The 22,428-nt window shown below is 46.7% G+C and overlaps 3 non-coding genes across 3 annotated transcripts; 1 reads left to right on the plus strand and 2 right to left on the minus strand.

The window, feature by feature from the left end:
- Positions 1-308: 308 nt before the first annotated feature.
- Positions 309-380, minus strand: trnav-cac (transfer RNA valine (anticodon CAC)). The gene has a single exon. It is a non-coding gene; the product is annotated as a tRNA-Val (tRNA).
- Positions 381-1,663: 1,283 nt separating this feature from the next.
- On the plus strand, positions 1,664-1,751 carry trnap-ugg (transfer RNA proline (anticodon UGG)). Its single transcript is given in 2 exon segments — positions 1,664-1,699; positions 1,716-1,751. It is a non-coding gene; the product is annotated as a tRNA-Pro (tRNA).
- Positions 1,752-9,077: 7,326 nt separating this feature from the next.
- Positions 9,078-9,149, minus strand: trnav-cac (transfer RNA valine (anticodon CAC)). Its single transcript has one exon. It is a non-coding gene; the product is annotated as a tRNA-Val (tRNA).
- Between the last annotated feature and the right edge of the window lie 13,279 nt (positions 9,150-22,428).

Consider the following 22,428-nt stretch of genomic DNA (forward strand, 5'->3'; position numbering starts at 1 on the left):
AGAATGACATGCAACGAATTAAACTCTGTGTCGGGCGATGGGGATGGGTGAAGATTATTTGTTTTATTCCCCATTCATTAACCGACAGCGTTGTTTTGTAGAATCGTCACTGATGGACAGTGGAAACTTCAATAACTGAACTTTAATTATTTAAGGATTTTGAATCATTGATGAAGTTTTCTCCCCTATCTGACTTTATACACTCTGCATTTAGGAGCCTTGTTTAAAATGTTCAGTGCTCATGCGACAAGGAACCTGGGGCGACTTTTGTTCAATTTATTTCACGGCAAAAAAAGTCTCCAAAATAATGTTTCTTCCCGGGCTCGAACCGGGACCTTTCACGTGTGAGGCGAACGTGATAACCGCTACACTACAGAAACGCTGTGGTTCCAGTCATCTCAGGAATATAACCAGAGCTTTAACCTACACAGCTGGCCGATACTTCAGGAGCTGGTTTTACGAGAATGGAATGACGGTGCTGTATTTTGGAAGGCGGTTAATGTGGCAGGAATTGATCTCGTGTTTCCAAGACTTTACACATAGGAACAGGAGATGGCCATTTAGCAGCGAGTGTTAGGATCTGGAATGCACGGCTTGAAAGGGCGGTGGAGGAAGACTCAACCTTATCTTTCAGACGGGAGTTGTATAAGTGTCTGAAGGAAAAACAATTGCAGGGCTACGGGGCAAGGGCGGGGGAGTGGGACTCTCTGAGAGTCGGCACGGGCTCGATTAGCCGAATGGCCTTCCGTGCTGTAACCATTCCATGATTCGATAAGTTAGTGGCACATTTCATAGTGTGGGTGGGAGCACCACATTGCAAAGTGACATGGATTGAGTCGGCAAAACTAGAGGCATCTGATTCAGGAGATTCGCGGGGTGCGGAAATTCAGGTGTTTATTGACTTTGAAAGGAACGTTTTTGCTTTGTGCCGTTTCGGACATTGAAATATTTGTGAAAGGAATTTTTTGCAGAAAGGGCTGCAGCATTTAACCATCTGCCTTAACACTTCTTTCAGGATGTCAGCTCACATTTCGTTTCGATGTTATTCTTCCAGAATTGCTATTTCCTTTGGTGTTTCACAATAACCGGACCCTTGCTCTAAAGTCAGTCTCACTGTTTCCCCAGTCTCCTGTTGATGTTATCAGCAATGAACATTTTGACCCAGACCCCGAAAGCACAGTGTGTAAAATGATTTATGGTTTCAGAGTTCACTTGCAGAGCACAGAAGAAATGATTCAATTATCGAGTTCCTTCAGTTAGATTTCTTTAATTGTGCAAAAGAAGATTGTGGGTTAATTAATGATGATTTTCCATGAAAGCAACATAAAATTAAAAGAAATGCAATCGCCCAACATGGGGCTTAAACCCAGGACCTTGTAATTAAAAGTCTCATCTTCTACCGACTGAGCACGCCGGGCTTCTGGCTCACGCTAGATTTTATCGCTCATTGCAGCCAGGCGCCTGTTGCCCACCCGCAGCCTGGATACAGTACCGTCCCAACAGCTCATTGACTGTCGGAGTGGGACTGTGCGGTGCTTCAGAAGACAGGTCGAAAAAGCAAATTCACTGATTCCGTCCCATGTGCTCCACCGATCAAGAATAGCAACACAGTAAACATGCTTCAATAATGGTTACACCTGAGCTCCACAATTGTGCAGTAGTTGGCTCGTTGGTCTAGGGGTATGATTCTCGCTTTGGGGTTGTTACTTAAAATTTGCGAGAGGTCCCGGGTTCAAATCCCGGACGAGCCCTCAATGTACCCATGAATTTTGAACTTGCATCGAATTTTTGCAAAGAAGGACTTGCATTTCGACAGCACCTTTCAGGAACTCATGACACCCCAAAGCGCTTTCCAGCCGTTGAGTTATGTTTGAAGTGTTGGAGTGTGGGGAAAGATGTGCCCGATTCAACCCACACGAACTGCAACTCTTTGCGAAGGAGTTCGCTGCAAAGAATCAGGTATCTCTTGGACTTGGCCTTTCTGTGAATGAGTTCTGCTTGTACCTGCATTCAAGATGGAAACAGCAACTGGGCTTTATCTCACAGGAGCAGCGTGTAGCGGATAGTGAGTAGGTGACCAGGTTGATGTTCTCCGCTTTCAAACTTTGAAATTTCACCAAACAAAGAAACGGTGAATCCAACTGTCCCTGTCAAGCGACAGATTGAAGGGATCGGTGTTCCAAACAGAGCTGGAACACGCGCAGTGTAGTAATATGGTCCGCAACATTAAATGTCAGAGTTATTAAACATACAATAATTAAACATACACTTAACAACAGTACTTACACCCAAACCTTGCGAATGTTCGCCGAAGAACTCAAACACGTTACAGTTCCCTGCTCGGTGTACAAATTGATCAAAAATTAATCGGAGTCTAAACTATCTGTTCCAAATGCCACATTTTATAACTTTTCCTTATCCCTGCTACGTGACAATTTAAATTTTTAATAGTATTACCTAACACAAGTGCCCAACTTCTAATGGAAGTTCATTAACCTGAAACGTTAACTCTGTTTCTCTCTCCACAGATGCTGCCTGACCTGCTCAGTGTTACCAGCATTTACTCTTTTTATTCTCCTAACTTATAATCAGAAAATTACTTCCCTTGTCATCTAACTACACTCCTTCCTGATATGTAGCCTTGTCCTACAAACCAGGCTCCTTTCGGATGATTCAGGCATTCATTGGAATTATAACTTCTGCACGATAACAATTCTGTGAATTTTGTAACTATGTAATACTTGCCACCAGAGGGCGCGACTGTTGGAGTCCTAATGGTCACCTGCTCACACGTGCAGGGCCAGTATAAAAGGTCGGCTGCCATGTTGTTCAGGCACTCTGGAGTTGTAATAAAGAAGACTAAGGTCACACTAAGTTTAGCTCACAGTACTCAGCCTCGGGGAGTTTTTTTCTACACAACAATTGGCGACGAGTAACAGAATACGAACCTTCACACAACCATGGCTGCCGTTGGAATATTAGAGAGATCCGTAGAGGGTGATGATTGGGAAGCCTTCGTCGAGCAGCTCGACCTGTACTTTGTGGCCAACGAGCTGGAAGGAGACACTAACGTGGCCAAGCAAAGGGTGGTTCTCCTCACCGTCTGTGGGCCTAAAATATGCAGCCTCATCAAGATTCTGCTCACACCGACAAAACCAACGGAGAAGGAATATTCAGCGTTGTGCACACTGGTTTGGGACCAGCTCAAGCCGAAGGAGAGTATCCTCATGGCCAGATATCGTTTTTACACGCACCATCGCTCCGCGGACCAGGACCTGGCGGATTATGTCACCGACCTGAGACACTTTGCGGGACCTTGCTGCGTTGGGGCAAATGCTGTGGGACTTTTACGTGCTGGGCATCATCCACGAGGTAATCTTTGAAAGCTGTTGGCTGCTGAAAACCGAGACCTGAGCAGGGCCATCGCGATCGCCCAGGCATGCATGGCCACGGACGATAACACCAAACAGATATCTTCTCAACATCGAAGCTCATCGGCAAGTACTGTGCATAAAATGATGTCGCTAGCAGGCCGAACTGCATATGGGAGGGTCGATACGTCTGTGGCTGCAAGACCTGTGATGACTCAGAGTGCGCCATCGGGGGTAAATGTGAATCTATTAACACCGTGTTGGTGCTGCGGGGGTAATCCTCGGGCCCATCAATGTCGATTCAAGCACTACGTGTGCAAAGGCTGCACAACGATGGGGTAACTCCAGTGAATGTGCAAACGTGCTGTGACATACCACGTGGCTGAGGATGATCGATCCGGCAACTGAACCCAAGGAGCAAGGACTCCCAGGTGCAGGTGGGGATGTAAAATTTTATCAGGGAGGCTTTGAGGGTGTGCCCGATACGTTTCCTTTGGCCACCTGTGGCTCGCTTAACGTGTCGGAGTTCTGAGTAGAGCGCTTGCTTAGGGAATCTCATGTTGGGCATGTGGACAATGTGGCCCGCCCAGCGGAGCTTGTCGAGTGTGGTCAGTGCTTCAATGCTGGTGATGTTGGCCTGAGCGAGAACACTAATGTTGTTGCGTCTGTCCTCCCAGGGGATTTGCAGTATCTTGCGTAGACAGCCCTGATGGTATTTGTCCAGTAATTTGAGATGTCTGCTGTATATAGTCCATGTCTCGGAGCCATACCTCGGTGCAGGTATCACCACCGCCCTGTAGACCATAAGCCTGATGGCAGATTTGAGGTCCTGGTCTTCAAACACTCTCCTCCTCAGGTGATCGAAGGCTGTGCTGGCACACTTGAGGCGGTGTTGGACCTCGTCATCGATGTCTGCCATTGCTGATAGTAGTTTCCCGAGCCGTGGAAAAGGCACTTACAGCCTTCATAAATATAGCACCCTTATTCTATTCTCTTAAAACAAGCTCCTGAATTCTCGGCTTGCTGTGCAGGTTAGAGCTGTGGTTTTATCCTCAGATAGATTCGACCACAGTGTTTCCGTAGTGTAGTAGTTATCACATTTGCATAACACACAAAAGGTCCCCGGTCCGAAACCGGGCGGAAAGATCTTGAAAACTTGAATATGGGCCGAATACCTGACTCCTGTTCCTAACTCTTACGTTCTTCTGATCTCTTGACCTTTCACAGAAAAACAAACTCTCCTCTGAACAGGCATGAGAAAGCTCCAGAAAATATTTCCCCCCGAGCTGCTTTCGCGTGTGAGGCGAACGCGTTAACCATTACACTGCGGAAACATCTCCACTTTCAGCACCAGATTACCAAAATTAAACCCAATGAGATCGGGATAAAAGTTCCTCACATGCTCAGAGCAAAATACATGATTGATGGTCGACAGAAGAATGAACAAACTTCAGCACCAGGTCAGACAGAAATGTTCAGCGAGCAGGTGGACTGCTGAATCGCACTTTTAAGGAGTTGGTGGTAACAACACAAATTTGTTTCGCTTAATGATTAAATGGGACATGAACCCACATCTCCAGAGGAGAACAGTAACGTGAATACAGCACCTTACACCGCTCGGCCATCCTGACTATTCAGTGCTGTGTGTGGCCACCTGCAGGTTGATTTTGTACTTTTGTGTCCTCTCACATGAAATAAACGAGGGCATCAGGCGTATCTCTGCCTGACACCGTTGAAAAAGTGAGACAGACCTTGGAGCAAGGATTTGGTTATTTCGACACAGCAAAGGAAATATTAATTCTGGAAGAACAATATCCAAAAGAACAATGACCAGTGAGCTCCCTCTGTGCTGACTGGGAATGTGTTCGCTCACCTTAAACAACTTCTGTCCCACACTGAAAGTTCTCAATCCTTCTCCTCCGCTGCCTTTTACAGAAATGTCACCAATCACCCAGCCACCATGTTCACTTCCTCACAGTGGGGCAACAGAGGCTCCTACCATCTCCCTGCGATCAGCGAACTCACCCAGTTTACAAAATTATACCTCGAACACGTGCCTGACAAAGGGCAGGAGAAGCCAGATAGTCTGTAAGGTCGGTCTATCACAGAAAGTATTGGTATTCATGGTGATTACAGAAATTATTAACCGTCTCACAGAACTCAATTATTTTTATGCGATGAATTGATCGAGGATTGAAACCAGGTTAGTGCGCTGGATCTTAACCCCTTGACCACCAGGGAACAGTTATGATACATGTCGATATAGTTATATATATTTATATATGAAACTGAATGTCAATGGCTACCTACCTAGACCTCGTGGTGCCCACGGTAGTGTGTCTAACTTTGAGTGAGAGAAACGGTTCCACAGTGACACCTGTCATATGTCCTACATGGTTATTGCTTGAACTATTGCAAGTTGTGCACCAGAGGAACTGCAGTGGGAGGCTTGTAGCTTACATGTTCAGATGTGCCTGGCCTGGTATAAAAGGCAAGCCATCAGGTGTGATCCTCACTCTGTGGTTATCAATAAAGGACGAAGGTCACTACAGTTCAAGCACTACACATTGTCTCGTGGAGTCATTATCAGAGCATCTGAAGGTATAACAATTGGCGACGCGATAACGGACCTTCACACGAAAATGGTTAACCTTGGTACATTGCAGCAGTTCGCCGATGGTGATGATTGGGAAGCCTTTGTGGAGAGGCTTGCCCATTTCTTCACAGCAAACTATCTGGCAGGTGACAACACGGTCACACTGGCTGATAAGTGCAGAGCTATCCTGCTAACCAGTTGTGGGCCCACCATCTACGGCCTCGTCAGGGACTTGCTGGCACCAGCGAAGACAATGACCAAGATGTACGAGGAGCTTGTAACACTGATCCAAGAACAACTCAAGCCCAAAGAGAGCAACCTCACAGCCAGACAGCGGTTTTATACACAACGACGGCCCGAAGGCCAGGAGATAACGAAATATGCTGCAGACCTCAGGAGGCATTCGGCACAGTGGGATTTTGGTGACCACCTCACCGAAGCACTGCGGGATATCTTTGTCATCGGAATCGGCCACGAGGGCCTTCTTCATAAGCTACTGTCAGCAGATACCACAGTCACACTGCAGAAGGCCATCTCCGTGAGCCAAGCATTCATGACCTCGACCTGTGGCTCCAGGCGGATGACTCATCCTCAGGACTCAAACCCGGCAAGTACTGTGCACAGAGTGGTGCCTTTTAGAGGCTGGACTGTAGAACGTGAACCTTCTCAGGGGAGAGAGAACAGGTCCCCGAGTCCCTAAACTCAATGTCCATGGTCAGATCAGCCATGATCTTATTGAATGGCAGAGCAGGATCGAGGGACCGAATGTCCGACTCCTGTTCCTATTTCTTCTGTTCTTTTGTTAATCATTTAAGGAGCTTGAATTATTGATGAAGTTTTCTACGCTATCTGACATTACACACTCTGTATTTCGGAGACTGGTTTAAAATTTTCAGTGCTCATGCGACAAGGAACCTGGGGCGAATTTTATTCAATTTATTTCACAGCAAATATAGTCTCCAAAATAATGTTTCTTCACGGGTTCAAACCGGGGACCTTTCACGTGTGGTTCTCCAAGTGGTGGAGGTTGTGCTCGAGTTTAAAATGGTGCATTCGATCCACTTTGAAAATGCATTACAACTACGAGGATCATTTTGCCCATGAATGGGCCCGCATAGTCTACGTGCACCCGCGACCACGGTTTGGTAGGCCAGGGCCAGGGGCTCAGTGGAGCCTCCCTGGGGGCACTGCTGAGCTGGGCACAAATAGTGCACCTTCGGACGCAGAGCTCCAGGTCCGCGTCAATACCAGGCCACCAGCCGTGGGATCTGGCTATGGCCTTCATGAGAACAATCCCCGGGTGCTCGCGGTGGAGCTACCAGACAAATGCCTCTCTGCCTCGCAGAGGCATGACGACTCGCCTGCCCCACATCAGGCAGTCTGCTTGAAGTGATAGCTCATGCATGCTCCTGTGAAAGGGTTTTAATTGCTCGGGGCAGGCATCACGAGCCTCTGCCCAGTCACCGGTTAGGACACATCTTTTTACTAAGGATAACGTGGGGTTGCTGGCCGTCCAGGCTCTGATTTGGTGAGTTGTTATGGGCGAACCTGTGGACTCAAATGCATTGATTGCCATGACTATCTCACATTCCTGTTCGTCAGACCCTTCCGTGGTCGCCAGAGGTAGCATGCTGAGCGCGTCGGAACAGTTGTCTGTGCCTAGTCTGTGCCTTATGGTATAGTCGTAGGACGCCAGCATGAGTGCCAACCGTTGAATTGGCGCCGAGGCATTGCCGTTTATTGCCTTACAGAAACTTCTGGTACAACAGCCCCAACAGAGGGGAGCTGACCAGTGAGCTCCCTCGTTGCTGATCGGGAATGTGTTGGCTCACCTTAAACAACTTCTGTCCTGCACTGAGGGCCCAACTTTCGGGTGCAGTTGCTCCTAGTTTTTTGGAGCAACTAGTTTACTTTGGAGAATGTTAGAAATTGCAATTCTCGGATATTAGTTTGCTCCAGTTCAACTGAGTTCGTTGAGGTTGGCTTCAGGTATGGTACTTTCTTTCAAAAGGGGGTGTGTCCAGCCACTCAAGCCTTTTTTTGCAAGATTCGGCAGTGAAAACCTACTACAAACTAACTCCGGCTGGAGTAAGTTCCCACTTTTGTAAGATCAGAACAACCTTACCTAGAGGTAAGCTCAGTGCAGGCACAGCCAGAGAGGGGGTGGGAATTAAACACAAAAAGGACTGAAGCATTAAACACATCACTTAAAATGTCCAAAAACCTCTTTTCATGATATCTTGCCTTATATTTGCTGAATGAGGATAGTTGCTTCTCTTTTTATAAATAAACAAGTGTTACCTCACGGCTGAGGCAGGCACATTCCGGCTGCTTTCAGATGAGCTGTCAGAGATTATTGAAGAGTCCGAGGGTCCTGTCGCCCCCCACAATAGGATATCCACTCCCCCGGAGTTTTCCTCAGCGTGTGCTCGGTGTACGGGGACCTTTGGCCTGGGTCTGAGCTAGCTTGCATCACAGGAATGGACAATAACCCTCTGAGCTCTGGAACTGGGAAGAGCGAATAACTATTGAGTTGTTTGTGGGTTTGAAATGCGGCTCAGATCTGCTGGTATTAACCGAGGCAGGGACTGTGAGACATTGCATTGTGTTCAGATTTAATCACAGCAATATCCGCAGTCATGAGCTGAAAAGGATGAATAGCTGAAAAAACAAAGAAAAAAGCTTAAGAAATGTCAGCAATTGTGGTCAACTATTTAATGTGTTTCCTGCTCCTTTAGTGGTGCGGCGCTCACAGAGGGAGCCCGGATTCAGAAAGTAACTCTTTCATTCAAAATCTTTAAAAGAATGACATGCAACGAATTAAACTCTGTGTCGGGCGATGGGGATGGGTGAAGATTATTTGTTTTATTCCCCATTCATTAACCGACAGCGTTGTTTTGTAGAATCGTCACTGATGGACAGTGGAAACTTCAATAACTGAACTTTAATTATTTAAGGATTTTGAATCATTGATGAAGTTTTCTCCCCTATCTGACTTTATACACTCTGCATTTAGGAGCCTTGTTTAAAATGTTCAGTGCTCATGCGACAAGGAACCTGGGGCGACTTTTGTTCAATTTATTTCACGGCAAAAAAAGTCTCCAAAATAATGTTTCTTCCCGGGCTCGAACCGGGACCTTTCACGTGTGAGGCGAACGTGATAACCGCTACACTACAGAAACGCTGTGGTTCCAGTCATCTCAGGAATATAACCAGAGCTTTAACCTACACAGCTGGCCGATACTTCAGGAGCTGGTTTTACGAGAATGGAATGACGGTGCTGTATTTTGGAAGGCGGTTAATGTGGCAGGAATTGATCTCGTGTTTCCAAGACTTTACACATAGGAACAGGAGATGGCCATTTAGCAGCGAGTGTTAGGATCTGGAATGCACGGCTTGAAAGGGCGGTGGAGGAAGAATCAATCTTATCTTTCAGACGGGATTTGGATCAGTGTCTGAAGGAAAAACAATTGCAGGGCTACAGGGGAAGGGCGGGGGAGTGGGACTCTCTGAGAGTCGGCACGGACTCGATTGGCCGAATGGCCTTCCGTGCTGTAACCATTCCATGATTCGATAAGTTAGTGGCACATTTCATAGTGTGGGTGGGATCACAACATTGCAAAGGGACATGGATTGAGTCGGCAAAACTAGTGGCATCTGGTTCAGGAGATTCGCGGGGTGCGGAAATTCAGGTGTTTATTGACTTTGAACGGAACATTTTTGCTTTGTGCCGTTTCGGACATTGAAATATTTGTGAAAGGAATTTTTTGCAGAAAGGGATGCAGCATTTAACCTTCTGCCTTAACACTTCTTTCAGGGTGTCAGCTCACATTTCGTTTCGATGTTATTCTTCCAGAATTGCTATTTTCTTTGGTGTTTCACAATAACCAGACCCTTGGTCTAAAGTCAGTCTCACTGTTTCCCCAGTCTCCTGTTGATGTTATCAGCAATGAACATTTTGACCCAGACCCCGAAAGCACAGTGTGTAAAATGGTTTATGGTTTCAGAGTTCACTTGCAGAGCAGAGAAGAAATGATTCAATTATGGAGTTCCTTCAGTTAGCATTTCTTTAATTGAGCAAAAGAAGATTGTGGGTTCATTAATGATGCTTTTCCATGAAAGCAACATAAAATTAAAAGAAATACAATCGCCCAACATGGGGCTCAAACCCAGGACCTTGTAATTAAGAGTCTCATGTTCTACCGACTGAGCACGCCGGGATTCTGGCTAACGCTAGATTTTATCGCTCATTGCAGCCAGGCGCCTGTTGGCCACCCGCAGCCTGGATACAGTAACGTCCCAACAGCTCATTGACTGTCGGAGTGGGACTGTGCGGTGCTTCAGAAGACAGTTCGAAAAAGCAAATTCACTGATTCTGTCCCATGTGCTCCTCCAATCAAGAATAGCAACACAGTAAACATGCTTCAATAATGGTTACACCTGAGCTCCACATATGTGCAGTAGTTGGCTCGTTGGTCTAGGGGTATGACTCTAGCTTTGGGGTTCTAACTTGAAATTTGCGAGAAGTCCCGGGTTCAAATCCCGGACGAGCCCTCAATTTACCCACGAATTTTGAACTTGCATCGACTTTTTGCAAAGAAGGACTTGCATTTCGACAGCACCTTTCAGGAACTCATGATGCCCCAAAGCGCTTTGCAGCCGTTGAGTTGTGTTTGAAGTGTTGGAGTGTGGGGAAACATGTGCCCGAATCAACCCACACGAACTGCAACTCTTTGCGAAGGAGTTCTGTGCAAAGAATCAGGTATCTCACGGACTTGGCCTTTCTATGAATGAGGTCTGCTTGTACCTGCATTCAAGCTTGAAACAGCAACTGGGCTTCATCTCACGGGAGCAGCGTGTAGCGGATAGTGAGTAGGTGACCAGGTTGATGTCCGCCGCTTTCAATCTTTGAAATTTCACCAAACAAAGAAACGGTGAATCCAACTGTCCCAGTCAAGCGACAGATTGAAGGGGTCGGTGCTTCAAACAGAGCTGGAACACGCGCAGTGCAGTAATATGGTCCGCAACATTAAATGTCAGAGATATTAAACAGACAATAATTAAACATACACTTAACAACAGTACTTACACCCAAAACTTGCGAATTTTCGCCGAAGAACTCAAACACCTTACAGTTCCCAGCTCGGTGTACAAATTGATCAAAAATTAATCGGATTCTAAACTATCTGTTCCAAAAAATGCCACATTTTATATCTTTTCCTTATCCCTGCTACGTGACAATTTAAATTTTTAATAGTATTACCTAACACAAGTGCCCAACTTCTGATGGAAGGTCATTAACCTGAAACGTTCACTCTGTTTCTCTCTCCACAGATGCTGCCTGACCTGCTCAGTGTTACCAGCATTTACTCTTTTTATTCTCCTAACTTATAATCAGAAAATCACTTACCTTGTCATCTAACTACGCTCCTTCCTGATATGTACCCTTGCCCTACAAACCAGCCTCCTTTCGGATGATTCAGGCATTCTTTGGAATTATAACTTCTGAACGATAACAATTATGTGAATTATGTAACTATGTAATACTTGCCACCAAAGGGCGTGACTGTTGGAGTCCGAATGTTCACCTGCCCACACGTGCAGGGCCAATAAAAAAGGTCGGCTGCCATGTTGTTCAGGCACTCTGGAGTTGTAATAAAGAAGACTAAGGTCACACTAAATTTAGCTCACAGTACTCAGCCTCGGGGAGTTCTTCTCGACACAACAATTGGCGACGAGTAACAGAATACGAACCTTCAAACAACCATGGCTGCCGTTGGAATATTAGAGAGATCCGTAGAGTGTGATGATTGGGAAGCCTTCGTCGAGAAGCTCGACCAGTACTTTGTGGGCAACGAGCTGGAAGGAGACACTAACGTGGCCAAGCACAGGGTGGTTCTCCTCACCATCTGTGGGCCTAAAATATACAGCCTCATCAAGAATCTGCTCAACCGACAATACCAACGGAGAAGGAATATTGAGAGTTGTGCACACTGGTTTGGGACAACCTCAAGCCGAAGGAGAGTTTCCTCGTGGCCAGATATCGTTTTGACAGGCACCATCGCTCCGGGGACCAGGACCTGGCGGATTATGTCACCGACCTGAGACACCTCGCGGGACCTTGCTGCGTTGGGGCAAATGATGTGGGACTTTTACGTGCTGGGCATCAGCCACGAGGTCAGTCTTTGAAAGCTGTTGGCTGCTGAAAACCGAGACCTGAGCAGGGCCATCGCGATCGCCCAGGCATGCATGGCCACGGACGATATCACCAAACAGATATCTTCTCAACATCGAAGCTCACCGGCAAGTACTGTGCATAAAATGATGTCGCTCGCAGGCCGAACTGCATATGGCAGGGTTGATACGTCTGTGGCTGCAAGACCTGTGATGACTCAGAGTGCGCCATCGTGGGTAAATGTGAATCTATTAGCACCGTGTTGGTGCTGCGGGGGTAATCCTCGGGCCCATCAATGTCGATTCAAGCACGACGTGTGCAAAGGCTGCACAACGATGGTGTACCTCCAGTGAATGTGCAAACGTGCTGTGACATACCACGTGGCTGAGGATGATCGATCCGGCACGGATCACGCAGCACATGCAACTCAACCCAAGGAACAAGGACTCCCACTTGCAGGTGGGGATGTAGCATTTTATCAGTGAGGCTTTGAGGGTGTGCCCGAAACGTTTCCTTTGGCAACCTGTGGCTCGGTTACCATGTTGGAGTTCTGAGTAGAGCGCTTGCTTAGGGAGTCTCATGTTGGGAATGTGGACAATGTGGCCCGCCCAGCGGAGCTTGTCGAGTGTGGTCAGTGCTTCAATGCTGGTGATGTTGGCCTGAGCGAGAACACTAATGTTGTTTCGTCTGTCCTCCCAGGGGATTTGCAGGATCTTGCGTAGACAGCCCTGGTGGTATTTGTCCAGTGATTTGAGATGTCTGCTGTATATAGTCCATGTCTCGGAGCCATACCGCGGTGCAGGTATCACCAACGCTCTGCAGACCATAAGCCTGATGCCAGATTTGAGGTCCTGGTCTTCAAACACTCTCCTCCTCAGGTGATCGAAGGCTGTGCTGGCACACTGGAGGCGGTGTTGGACCTCGTCATCGATGTGTGCCATTGCTGATAGTAGGTTCCCGAGGCGTGGAAAAAGTTCCCGATGCGTGGAAAAGGCACCTACAGCCTTCCTAAATATAGCACCCTTATTCTATTCTCTTAAAACAAGCTCCTGAATTCTCGGCTAGCTGTGTAGGTTAGAGCTGTGGTTTTATCCTCAGATAGATTCGACCACAGTGTTTCCTTAGTGTAGTAGTTATCATATTCGCCACACACACGAAAGGTCCGCGTTCTGAAACCGGGCGGAAAGATCTTGAAAACTTGAATATGGGCCGACTGCCGGACTCCTGTTCTTAACTATTACGTTCTTCTGATCTCTTGACCTTTCACAGAAGAACAAACTCTCCTCTGAACATGCATGAGAAAGCTCCAGAAAATGTTTCCCCCCGAGGTGCTTTCGCGTGTGAGGCGAACGTGTTAACCGTTACACTGCGGAAACATCTCCACTTTCAGCACCAGATTACCAAAGTTAAACCCAATGAGATCGGGGTAAATGTTCCTCACATGCTCAGAGCAAAATATATCATTGATGGTCGACAGAAGAATGAACAAACTTCAGCACCAGGTCAGACAGAAATGTTCAGCGAGCAGGTGGACTGTTGAATCGCACATTTAAGGAGTTGATGGTGACAAAACAAATGGCTTTCGCTTAATGATTAAATGGGACATGAACCCACATCTCCAGAAGAGAAAAGTGACGTGAACACAGCACCTTACACCGCTCGGCCGCCCTGACTATTCAGTGCTGTGTGTGGCCACCTGCAGGTTGGTTTTGAAATATTGTGTCCTTTCACATGAAATAAACGAGGGCAGCAGGCGTATCTCTGCCTGACACCGGGGAAACAGTGAGACAGACCTTGGAGCAAGGGTTTGGTTATTTCGACACAGCAAAGGAAATATTAATTCTGGAAGGACAATATGCAAAATAACAATGACCTGTGAGCGCCCTCGGAGCTGAGTGGGAATGTGTTGGCTCACCTTAAACAACTTCTGTCCCACACTGAAAGTTCTCAATCATTCTCCTCCGCTGCCCTTTACAGAAATGTCACAAATCAGCCAGCCACCGTGTTCACTTGCTCACAATGGGGCCACAGAGTCTGCAACCATCTGCCCGCAATCAGCGAACTCACCCTGCTTACAAAATTATACCTCGAACACGTGCCTGGCAAAGGGCAGGAGAAGCCAGATAGTCTGTAAGCTCGGTCTATCACAGAAAGTATTGTTATTCATGGTGATTATAGCAATTATTAATCGTCTCACAGACCTCAATAATTTTTATGTGATGAATTGATCGAGGATTGAAACCAGGTTAGCGCACTGGATCTTAACCCCTTGACCACCAGGGAACAGTTATGATACATGTCGATTTATTTATATATATTTATATATGAACCTGAATGTCAATGGCTACCTACCTAGACCTCGTCGTGCCCACGGTAGTGTGTCTAACTTTGAGTGAGAGAAACGGTTCCACAGTGACACCTGTCATGTGTCCTACATGGTTATTACTTGAACTATTGCAAGTTGTGCACCAGAGGGCACTGCAGTGGGCGGCTTGTAGATTACCTGTTCAGGTATGCCTGGCCTGGTATAAAAGGCAAGCCATCAGGTGTGACGCTCACTCTGTGGTTATCAATAAAGAACGAAGGTCACTAAAGTTCAAGCACTAAATATTGTCTCGTGGAGTCATTATCAGAGCATCTGAAGGTGTAACAATTGGCGACGCGATTACGGACCTTCACACGAAAATGGCTAAACTTGGTACGTTGCAGCAGTTCGCCGATGGTGAAGATTGGGAAGCCTTTGTGGAGTGGCTTGTCCATTTCTTCACAGCAAACTATCTGGCAGGTGACAACCCGGTCACACTGGCTGATAAGTGCAGAGCTATCCTGCTAACCAGTTGTGGGCCCATCTTCTACAGCCTCGTCAGGGACTTGCTGGTACAGCGAAGACAATGACCAAGATGTACGAGGAGCTTGTAACACTGATCCAAGAACAAGTCAAGCCCAAAGAGAGCATCTTCACAGCCAGACAGCGGTTTTATACACACCGACGGCCTGAAGGCCAGGAGATCGAAATATGCTGCAGACCTCAGGAGGCTGGCGGCACCGTGGGATTTTGGTAACCACCTCACCGAAACACTGCGGGATATCTTTGTCATCGGAATCGGCCACGAGGGCCTTCTTCATAAGCTACTGTCAGCGGATACCAAAGTCACACTGCAGAAGGCCATCTCCATGAGCCAAGCATTCATGACCTCGACCTGTGGCTCTCGTCGGATGACTCATCCTCAGGACTCAAACCCGGCACGTACTGTGCACAGAGTGGTGCCTTTTAGAGGCTGGACTGTAGAAAGTGAACCTTCTCAGGGGAGAGAGAACAGGCCCCCGAGTCCCTTAACTCAGAATCCATGGTCAGATCACCCATGATCTTATTGAATGGCAGAACAGGATCGAGAGGCCGAATGGCCGACTCCTGTTCCTATTTCTTCTGTTCTTAAGTTAATCATTTAAAGAGCTTAATCATTGATGAAGTTTTCTCCCCTATCTGACTTTATCCACTCTGTGTGTAGGAGACTAGTTTAAAATATTCACTTCTCATGCGACAAGGAACCTTGGGCGACTTTTGTTCAATTCATTTACAACAAAATAGCCTCCAAAATAATGTTTCCGCTTGGGCTTGAACCAGGGACTTTTCGCGTGTGAGGCGAGTATGATAACCGCTACACTACAGAAACGGAGTGGCTAAAGCAATCTTACGAATATAATCAGAGCTTTAACCTACACAGCGGGCCGATACTTCAGCAGCTGGTTTTCCGAGAATAGAATGACGATGTTGGAGTGGATTTTCAGACAAAGCAAAGCATGATGGGGTAAGCCACCACGAAATGAACTTTGTTCCAAGAAGCCTATCTGCTGTCCCTGATATGAACTCTGCAGCAACAAGTGACTCCTGGCCAGGTGCAGGCCACTGTTTCATCGATAGCTTTGCAACAGAATAACTAACCACAAAAGAAGATAAAGAGGAAGGGCCCGCAAACTCGCACCATGCTATCAGGTTTTACTAGGACTAAAAAGTTGAATGTAAATGAATTGCGTTGCCATATGGATCGATTGGTTGTTTGTAAATTAATTTAAATGATTGTATTCCGCCCCCTGTAAACTGCTTAGAACCCTGCGGCACAAGGCACTCGGGGAGATCGCTGGATCTCAACTCTTCTCCCAGAGCTCTGTTAGCAATAAAGTTGTTTCTCTTACCTTACCAGAATCTATGTGAATTTATTTTCATCAACAGTGGATCCAGAGAGGATGTTTCCACCGATGGGGGAGACTGGAACTAGGGGCACGATCTTAGAATAAGGGGCCGCCCATTTAAAAGTGAGATGAGGAGGAATTTCTTCTCTCAGAGGGCTGTAAATCTGTGGAATTCACTGTTACAGAAAGCTGTGGAAGCTGGGAAATAGAATATATTTAGGACAGAAATAGACAGTTTCTTAAACAATAAGGGGTTAAGGGTTTATGGGCAGCGGGCGGGGAAGTGGATCTGAGTCCATGATCGGATCATCCATGATCTTATTAAATGGTGGAGCAGGCTCGAGGGGCCGTATGGCCGACTCTTGCTCCTATTTCTTATGTTCCTTTGACTAATACACATCAACATCCTGGGCGTCACCATTGACAAAGTAGATGTGGGCAAGCCTGGCGAGCTAAGCCTGTAAAGCATGAGATTTTTAATGTTAAGGTCATGTGTTCGAGCCCCACCTTGCGTGAATTATTTTCCTGACACTTTTATATTACTTTCACGGGAATTAACCCACACATTCAAAAAGTAGTTAGATTTGTCCTTTATGTCTAAAAGGATCAAGGGGTATGGAGAGAAAGCAGGAAAGTGGTACTGAGGGAATGATCAGTTATGATCATAGTGAATGGTGGTGCAGGCTCGAAGGGCCGAATGGCCTACTACTGCACCTATTTTCTATGTTTCTATGTTTCCCCTTGTGGGGGAATCTAGAACTTGGGGGCACAGTTTCAGAATAAGCGGGCATAAGAACATAAGAAGTCGGAGCAGGAGTAGGCCACATGGTCCCACGATCCTGCTCCACCATTCAATACGATCATGGCTGATACCCATAACCCCTTATTCCCTGAAGGTTTAAGGGTCGCCCATTTAAAACGGAGATGAGGAGGAATTTCTTCTCTCAGAGGGTGGTGAATCTTTGGAGCTCTCTGCCCCAGAGAGCTGTGGAGGCTGGGTCATTGAATATATTTCAGGTGGAGATGGACAGATTTTTGGACGAGGCCATATGGATTGAATTGGAGAACAAAAAAGGGGCAATCACACGACTGGGAATGTTCGGGACACCCCCGAACATCCAGAGGGAGATAGAGGATCTGGTTATTGTGATTCAGCAAGGAAACTATCGATCCTAGAGGACAAATACTCTGTTGCAAAGGAAACGGACCCAGCCTCTCCAATTGATCAGTTAATTAATGATGTTTTCGCGTGAAAGCAAGAGAAAAGGTTAACAAAACTTATTCGCCCAACCCTGAGATTAAAAGTCTCAAGCTTTACCGACTGAGCTAGCCAGGCTGGGCAAATGTGGCATCCTTGACGTATGTCAAATATTGTGGGTGGATTAATGATGATTGAAATCATGATCGAGTGTCTCACAGACTTGAATTATGGAGTTCCTTCAGTTAGCATTTCTTTCATTGTGCAAAAGAAGATGTGGGTTATTAATGATGTTTTTCCATGAAAGCTGCATTAAATTCAATTAAATGTAATCCGCTGACGTGGGGCTCGGACCCACGACACTGGGATTAAAAGTCTCATACTCTACCGACTGAGCTAGCCGGGCTTCCGGCCAACGCAGGTTTTTATCGCTCATTGCAGCCAGGCGCCTGTTGGCTCTGCCCCAGATGTTGAAACTTGCTTTTGAAACTTGTGTTGTGTTTATCATGTTTGCTTTACACGCAAAACGTCCCTGGTTCAATCCCGGGCAGAAGCATTATGTTTAAACTTTCTGTGGATGAACAATTGGAGGCGAGTTTAGTGTCCCGGCAAATGCTGCCTGACCTGCTGGGATTTCCAGCATTTGCTGTTTTTATTTGCTATTTATTCTCCTGGCAAAAGGGCTCCCTTATTCATTAATTGCTCTTCATTTCACTTCAATAAATGGATAACATTGACTGAGAGAAAACGGGTCCACCGGGGACCTTTTGCGTGTGAGGACAACGTAATATCCGCTACACTGCAGCCCATCAAAGGGAGAGAAACCACTGAATATAAAGGATGAGCTGACAAATATCAGGGGCAGTGCAGTCTGGTCAACGTCACACTCTCCTTTCTTATTCAGCAGAGGCATGAACGGGAGTCAGACGCCACAAAGTTTCATTAAAGACACAAATACAAGTAACACTTGCAAATCTTTTCAGTGTAAAATTCTTTGATTTTATTTGAAATCCTATTGCGTTGAATCTGCAAATACGCACGGTGGGATATTTTCTTCACTACTGATTGTATTTTTTGTGCACGATAGGAATAACCGGTGCTGTTAAATTTGATAATAAATTTGCCCCAGATCCGTGAAGACTTTGAACCAGAAAGCTAAAATACAGTGAGTAAAATGTGATATGGTTTTCGAGTTAAGATGCAAAGCACAGGATAAATGATTGAAGTATGGACTGTTCCTGCGTTAGCAATTGTTTGATTGTGCAACAGAAGGTGGGGGGTTAATTATTGATGGTTTCCCGTGAAAGCAAGAGAAATGTTTAAGAAGAAATCATACGGTGCCTGTCAGGTGAGCGCTGCCTGTGATACCTGGTGGAAATGGGAGGGGATTTTAAAGCCACTTGTATGCAGAACCTTCATATAGTAAAACATCTCCAGCCCACTGTGTAGGTCTCATGGTGCAAAGGTAGTGTGTCTGAATCCAGATCCGAAGGTTGTGTGTTCAGATCACTGCGGGGTCACTGTTCTCTTGGATATTTTTCTTCCAGAATTATTATTTCCTTGGCTGTTTGGCAAGAACCAGACCCTTGCTCCAAGGTCTGTTGAACTGTTTCCCTGGTGTCAGGCAGAGATACGATTTCTGCCCTCATTTATTTCATGTGACAGGACACAAAAGTTCAAAATCAACCAGCAGGTGGACATAGGCAGCACTAAATATTCAGGATGGCCGAGCGGTGTATGGTGCTGTGTTCAGGTCACTGTTTCCTCTGGAAATGTCGGTTTATGTCGCACTTCTGACATTTCCTATATTTTATCATTAAGCGGAATCCATTTGTTTTGTCACCACCAACTTCTTAAAACTACGATTCAGCAGTCCACCTGCTCGCTTAACATTTCCGTCTGACCTGGTACTGAAGTTTGTTCATTCTTTTGTAGACCGGCAATTATATATTTTGCCCTGAGCATGTGAGGAACTTTTATCCCGATCTCATTGGGTTTAATTTTGTTAATCTGGTGGTGAAAGTGGAGATGTTTCTGCAGTGTAATGGTTAACAAGTTCGCCTCACGAGCGAAAGCACCTCGGGGGGAAATATTTTCTGGAGCTTTCTCATGCATGTTCAGAGGAGAGTTTGTTCTCCTGTGAAAGGTCAAGAGATCATACGAACGTAAGCGTTAGGAACAGGAGTCAGCCAATCGTCTCATTTTCAAGTTTTCAAGATCTTTCCGCCCGGTTTCGGCCCGGGGTCCTTTCGTGTGTGAGGTGAATGCGATATCTACTTCACTACGGAAACACTGTGATAGAATCTATCTGAGGATATAACCACAGCTCTAACCTACACAGCTAGCCGAGAATTCAGGAACTTGTTTTAAGAGAATAGAATGAGGGTGCTATATTTAGGAAGGCTGTAAGTGTGGCCTTCGACAGCGTGGACAATATTCCACGCCGCGGGAACCTACTATCAGCAAGGGCAGACGTCGATGACGGGGTCCAATACCGCCTCCAGTGTGACAGCACAGCCGTCGATCACCTGAGGAGAAGAGTGTTTGAAGACCAGGTCCTCAAATCTGGCACCAGGCTTAAGGTGTGCAGGACGGTGGTGATAACTGCCCCGCAGTATGGCTCCGACACATGGACTATATACAGCAAACATCTCAAATCACTGGAGAAATACCACCAGGGCTGTCTCCGCAAGATCCTGCAAATCCCCTGGGAGGACAGACGCACCAACATCAGTGTTCTCGCTCAGGCCAACATCCCCAGCACTGAAGCACTGACCACACTTGACCAGCTCCGCTGGGCGGGCCACATTTTTCACATGCCCGACACGAGAATCCCTAAGCAAGCGCTCCACTCAGAATTCCGACACGGTAAGCGAGCCCCAGGTGAGCAGTGTAATTTATTTCACACTACTCTATATAACTGTACCTTACCATGCTATACATGACTGTAACTAGATAGGACCTTTAACCACAAGCATACTTTACCACCAGGGATGCACTTGCAGGAGACACTGCATACCTGTTCCACACAGGTATATAAAGGCAGGTCTCAGGCAAGTGTGGCACTCAAGAGCTGTGAAGTAAAGGTGCAGGTCAAGAGTGACCTTGACTTCAGCATGTGCCTCGTGTAAGTCTGTTCTGCAGGGTCAGGACTTTAAAGTGGCGCCGAGTTACGGGATCACAGAATCCACAGAATGGCTACCAACGGCTCAGATGAGAAATATAATGCTGGAGACAATTGGGAGGACTTTATAGAAAGGCTCCAGCAAAGCTTTGTAACCAAAGACTGGTTAGGCGACGATAAGGCAGACAAGAGAAGAGCCCATCTCTTGACCAGCTGAGGCTCGAAAACATACGCCTCAATGAATGACCTGCTGGCACCCGAGAAACCAGCAAGCAAGTCGTTTGAGGAGTTGAGCACACTGGTGAGAGACCACCTGAAGCAAGCGAACAGCCTACATATGGCCAGGCACAGGTTCTACAACTACAGACGCTGTGTGGGCCAGAGCATACCCGACTTTGTGGCGGAACTTCGGACGTTGGCTAGTTTATGTGTGTTCTCCAATGTACTAAGGAGAGAAGTACTGAGAGACTTTTTTATTGAAGGAATAGGCCACGCAGGCATATTCCGAAAGCTTATAGAGACCAAGAACTTGACCCTAGAGGCAGCAGCACTGATTGCACAAACATTCTTGGCAGGAGAAGAAGAAACAAGGTTGATCTACACTGCGGGTACGACAACTAACGAAACATCGCAACAAGGGGTTCACAGCTTGAAACAAGCCGCTACCCACACACACAGACAAAGGCAGGAGAGCAGGGCTTCACAGCAGGCAGTGGCGCCATGAGCCGATAAAGGGCCAAATGAACGGCCATTCACACCTCATAAACCCACAATGCGAGCAATCAACTTCAGAATGAGAGAAGCTCAAGAGAGATCAGCCAGACGCAGCTCATCCTTCGAAACAAAGGAAGCGGTCTGTGCTAGAGATGTGGGGCAAGGCACTCAACAAGGGGGTGTCGATTTCAGCATGCTGTTTGCAGAAACTGCAACTTTCCAGGACGTCTGGCTCACGTGCAAAAAACAGCAGCTCGGCTGTTATACGAATCAGAAGGGTCGGAAAGCGGACCAGAAGAAGGTGGGGACAGTGCCCGGGACACCGAGGCAACACGATCAATGTCCACTGTTCTTACAACAAGACGCCTCCAATAATCATGAGGGTCCTACTCAACGGGATACCCGTCAACATGGAACTGGACACGGGAGCTAGTCAATTTCTCATGAGCGTTCAACAACATGAACATCTGTGGCCGCACAAAAGCTACAGACCAAAACTCACAAGTATCGACACCAAACTAAGGACCTATACCAAATAAATCATCCTAGTCCTTGGCAGCGCCATGCTCCCTGTCACACACAAAGGGACAGTGAACCGATTTTCATGTGGATTGTCCCCCAAGATCTCCCAACATGTTGGGAAGAAGCTGTCAGGCAAAACTAAATTGGAAATGGGATGATGTTCACACCGTGTCGTCAGAGGAACGGACCTCCTGCTCAACAGTTCCAAGTCGTTTTGAACATAATTTTCAGCCTTCAAAGGGGCGAAAGTTAAAATCTACGTCACACAGGATGCCAGACCGGTCCATCACAAGGCTAGAGCTGTGCCTTATGTGATGAGGGAAAAGATTGAACACGAACTGGACAGGCTTCTGCGGGAAGGCATTATCTCACCCGTGGAATTAAGCGACTGGGCAAGACCCATCGTCCCCGTCATGAAGACTGATGGATCCGTAAAAATCTGTGGGGATTATAAGTCTACCATAAACAGAGTCTCCCTACAGGACCAGTACCCGCTGACCAGAGCGGAGGATCTATTTGCCACATTGGCTGGAGGAA

The sequence above is a fragment of the Pristiophorus japonicus genome, chromosome 33, assembly GCF_044704955.1.
Source record: "Pristiophorus japonicus isolate sPriJap1 chromosome 33, sPriJap1.hap1, whole genome shotgun sequence".
NCBI classification, from domain to species: domain Eukaryota; kingdom Metazoa; phylum Chordata; class Chondrichthyes; family Pristiophoridae; genus Pristiophorus; species Pristiophorus japonicus.